This window comes from Penaeus vannamei, chromosome 3 (assembly GCF_042767895.1).
Source record: "Penaeus vannamei isolate JL-2024 chromosome 3, ASM4276789v1, whole genome shotgun sequence".
NCBI lineage: Eukaryota > Metazoa > Arthropoda > Malacostraca > Decapoda > Penaeidae > Penaeus > Penaeus vannamei.
The window spans coordinates 10,796,330-10,801,329 of record NC_091551.1 but is presented as its reverse complement, the minus strand read 5'-3'; the positions used below and the strand labels follow the sequence as shown (position 1 = coordinate 10,801,329).

Genomic DNA, 5,000 nt, shown 5'->3' with positions numbered 1-5,000 from the left:
AAGGGTTCTTACTTATACTTAAGACTGCTGTACAAGAACACAGCCATCCCCTGCTAACCGAAATGTTGGATATAAGTAACAATCAAGGGAGGTGGGGGAGGGTTGATCCCAGCTGTAATATCACACCGAACGTCGTTCAGATAAACAAATAAAAATAGGGGAGAGAGGTAGGGAGCAGGAGAAAGGGAGAGGGAGAGGGAGAGGGAGAGGGAGGGAAGGAGAGAGGCAGAGAGAGAATTATTCACTTTCATTTTCATCTTCCCAATCTTATCTTCCAGTATCAAAATACGTAAAATTCGACCGTATCGCCTGCCCCCTAAAATCAGGACAATAATAAGTCTCATGTGGAGCATACACTAAGTCCCACGTCAACACCATTGTTTATTCCGTGGCGTCTTGTGAACTCACAGCACGGTTCCCATAGAACAGTTGGATAAGAAACAAAGTATAGCACATAATTTTCATATTAAGCACACTGGTAATTTCTACATCTGGTTCACACAACACTCGTGAGTCTGGTCATTTTGAACCAGCGAGAGAAACTAAGAGTTAAAAGACGAAAGTGTAGATGTACTTCGCCCATTTCTTTCGGGTACACCACAGGCGCGACGATACGTACTCTGCAAAACGAACTCCCTCGCATTGAACGGATCGTGCAGGTCGGCCACGGGAGTGCAACGGCGGCGGCCATGGGGGCGAGGTCAGCACCGAGTCAGCGCGTGCTCCCAGCGCGGACGACGAAGGGTGACTGAGTGCCCTCCGTCCGAGCTTCCCCTCATTCATTGCCTACGATGTTAGGTCACACCGAGCGGCCATTTCCGCGGGAGGTTTACGCTATCAGCAGCAAGCCCGGACTGACGTCATGAGAGTGACGTCACGACATCCTAAAGGAAGTGTGCCTGTTCTTTCAGTTCCTCTCTTGCGCACAGACGACAGGCCGAACTGGCCGCTGGCACTCGTCGCTCACGTCACGCCCAGCTGTCAACTGTCACCGGATGCGATGGCGATAGGCGTGGGGAGTGCAGCCCAGGAGCATCTGTGTGTTTGATTGCGTTTATCGGAGGGCGAGAAAGGACGCGCGTCTGGGAGACCGTTGGCCGCTTTCCGCCTCCCTGCCCGAAGAACGTTAAGGTGGGCGTGGCCAAACGCTGCAGCGCCGCCAAGAGAAACAATCAACCGGAAAAGTTTATCGGTGTCGCAGACTTACAGCCCTCTCCTCACTTTATAATTTTCTCTATACCTTCCCTTATCAATAACATTTAGCCTTTCCACACGCAAGCAATTCAGCCCTCACTAACAACCATGGCCTGCCCCCTCGTGCTTTCATCCTGTTCACACAAACACCTTCCTCTCTGGCCTTCCCAGAAGCTCCCTGCTGTCAACATGACCAGTAACTTCGGGGTACAGAGTATATCACATCCTCCCAAAGTGCTTACATAATGGCCCGCCTAACACTATAGTTTACAGTGGGTAGCTGTTGTCAGGAACCGTTGGCAAATGTGAAAGAAAAAAAAGAAAGACAAAAAGGAAAAAGACACGCGCTTTAAAGTTCATGTTCAACTCAAAGCATCCCCATTAAACGGTGCAAATGACGTTGCGGTGAAAGTTGTTTGGTGGGAGCGCGCGCGCGGATGGGCATGACCACGTCTGCCTGAGGCCGCCGCTCGGGAACGTCAGCGGCAGCACGGAGGCGCTAATGGCCCTGTGTCTCGCTATGCCCCCCCCCCCCCCCCGCCATAAAGCATCAACGTGAACAATCAAGAACAACCCATGTTCACCGCAAGCAGGTCACACTATAAAGCATTTTTTTCTATCTATCTATTCTCCCTTTTCTTATCACAGGGATTAAATACGGCGTTCTTCAAATCCTCGTCCAGATTCCGGGAATAAATCCGCCTTATCAAACGACCGATTACCGATAACTTACATGACAGAAATAGAAAGTCCATTCCCATTGAATCCCTGGTTCAGCAAGTAGACTCTATTTGCAATTACAATACACATCTCAAATGAGTACGTTTAACAATTACATATACCTTATTTGACCACAATTCTCCCGACTCTATTACATTTTCTTTAAAATCTTAAAAATAACTAAATAAATACATACAATGAATTACCGTTCCTGTCGTCCATAGCTTATACCTAACTAAGCCAGGGCTAGGTTGGTAACCCTGGTTGATCCAATCGTTGCCAACATGAGGATCGGAAAACCTTACCTACTTTTACCAGTTACGGACATTTTTTCTGCTGTAGTTTGCTACCCCTTCATATTTAATTGACAGTTTAACCTAAAGTATGCTAATTATGTTTCAAAGCGACGGTCACGGGTAATGAATAAGCTAAAACCGAAGCCTTGACACAGCTGAACCCTGCCTTAGCATATCCACTTTTTCTCTCTAAATTGTGACGGGATCAACCTCATTTCAACGTTTTTTTTCGCCCCACTCCCTCTCCTTCTCTTTCAGCCTCCATTTACAAAAGCGGACAAGCACAAAAGACTTTAATTCAATTTATACGACGTTCTACTAGCATAACAAACGCATAAACTAAAGCGAAGGAAAAAAAAAGACAACAAACACAATAAACACCCCAGCGCGACAGGCCGGGTGGTAGCCCTGACGGCGGCGTGAACCTGGCCACGAGAAATGATCATTCATTCTACTACATTTATTCTGTGTACGGGTCTGTGCCACACAAAGCCCACTGCTGCCACACCTGCCCGCACCACGCCTGTCTTGATTGTGTTTTATGACTATTACTTACACCTCCTTGCACGTTTCGCTCTGTTATCGTTTGCGAGGTAAATTATACGTACAGGCAAAGCAAACAATGTGTACTTTATCTGCTCGTTTCTCGTCCATATCCATGTTTTTTACGCAGTACTCGGAAACTTCGATACCCTGTTTAAGTTTCTGATAAGGGTTATCGGTCATTTAATGCCTCAGATAACGCCAACTACGAAACCAAAGAACATTATCCCCACGAAACCACAAATCTGAATCGGAAACCCTTCCCGCCGCACGCACTCTTCGTATATTGGCGGAGTTTGATGCGAGAGGCTGATAATCACTCTTATTACTCTAACCACTGTGTTTCTCACTGACTCCGCTTCTCACACCGCGCATTACTGGCAATTAATCATAATCTTGAATGCTCTCGCCCTGCTGACATAAATCAAGCCGAAACTATAGGCTCTGAAGTACCATAACAAAAACGTGAGCCCGAGACAAACGCATTGTAGTTTGTTTATTCGCACTTTCTAACCACAAATTCGTATGAATATGAAAGTGACAATATCCTGCAGCGTTATTTTAAGCATAATAAAACTACAGTAAAAAAAAAAAGAAACAGAACCAGCTTATCAACAAATAATTGGACAATGGCTTTTCCACGGCGGCCAGTCGATGGTACTCGTCTCCTGTTTCCTCGAAGAATCGAAAATCCCACAATTTCCAAAGGCATTCTCGCCCTCAACGAAAGAGGCGAGAAATCTTCAATGCAGACCCACGCGGCACTGTCCGAGCCCTCCGCCATCACGGCCCGTGTTAGTGCTAAGCGGAGACATGGCAGCTCAAGAAAATAAATCTTTAAACCCTTAATACCACTAATACCACAGATCCCCGATAAGAAGTCCAATGCAGGGCCTTCCTATAAAGTCCTTTCGCGACCGCACTGGAGCCTCCCTTGACAAGATTCGAGTCCCACAACTCCTGGGCCACTTCCCTCCTGCGAGAGCGTGCCTCCCCGCGCGCCCATTTCCAGAAGACAACATTCCCGAGACGACTTGAAACGCTCAAGAATTCGCAAGAAAGCGCTGGGATTGGGAAGATAATATTCTGCCTGACTTTCATGTTTGTAGAAAGGAGCCGAGAGGCGGTTCGACTAGCTCATACCAGTCAGGTTATGGTATTTAACACAGGCGGGCCCAACTTAAAAGGAAAGAAGGATGGATAAGTATTAGAGTTAAACATGTACATGTACAAACACACATAAGCAACACGCACTCTTACATTAATCAAGGAATACTTGTAAAGACCCACGCATTTACACCCTCATCTATGCATACCCACATTATAAAAGAAAAAAATATATACATGCATACGCGGTGTGTGTGTGTGTGTGTGTGTGTGTGTGTGTGTGTGTGTGTGTGTGTGTGTGTGTGTGTGTGTGTGTGTGTGTGTGTGTGTGTGTGTGAGTGAGTGAGTGAGAGAGAGAGAGAGTGAGTGAGTGTGAGTGAGAGAGAGAGAAAAGAGAACAGAAGATAAGAGAGAAGTGAGGAGAGGAGAGGAGAGAGAGGAGAGGGGAGAGAAAGGAGAGGAGAGGAGAGGGGGGAGACAGGAGAGAGGAGAGGGGACGGAGAGGAGAGGGGAGAGAAAGGAGAGGAGAGGAGAGGGGGGAGACAGGAGAGAGTAGAGAAGAGGGGAGAGGGGAGAGAGGAGAGGAGAGGAGAGGGGGGGAGGGAGGGAGGGAGGGGTAACCCGGCGACAAGCAGGCAAGCACTGAGGTCGGCGACAGAGAGAGAGAGAGAGAGAGAGAGAGAGAGACAGAGAGAGAGAGAGAGAGAGAGAGAGAGAGAGAGAGAGAGAGAGAGAGAGAGAGAGAGAGAGAGAGAGGGACAGAGAGAGAGAGAGAGAGAGAGAGAGAGAGAGAGAGAGAGAGAGAGAGAGAGAGAGTGAGAGAGAGAGAGAAAGAGAGAAAGAAAGAAAAAAGAGAGAGAAAAATATACAAGAGATTTTCGTACGGATACACTTCCTCAGACAACACAACCATCACTGAACTGCCGCACAATACACAGCTCCATGATAACAAACTCTAAATCGGAGGGAGATATGACGCGAGGCACCAAATGCTAGTAATTCCTGTCGACTGTCCATCGCTATAGAGATAAAACTGGACAAAAAGGGAAATAACTGACAAGAAGGGAAATAGCTGACCGGGAGAACAGAAAGGAAGGGGATAAAAGAGAACAAGAAAGCGGGCAGCTGGGAGAAAGGGTG

General features: G+C 47.3%; 2 protein-coding genes across 2 annotated transcripts in view; both read right to left on the bottom strand.

The window, feature by feature from the left end:
• The window catches only part of IP3K2 (Inositol 1,4,5-triphosphate kinase 2), a 342,015-nt gene that overhangs the window by 7,015 nt on the left and 330,000 nt on the right, over positions 1-5,000 (bottom strand). The window lies entirely within an intron of this gene.
• Positions 1-5,000, bottom strand: part of LOC138866911 (uncharacterized) — a 102,267-nt gene that overhangs the window by 1,195 nt on the left and 96,072 nt on the right. The window lies entirely within an intron of this gene.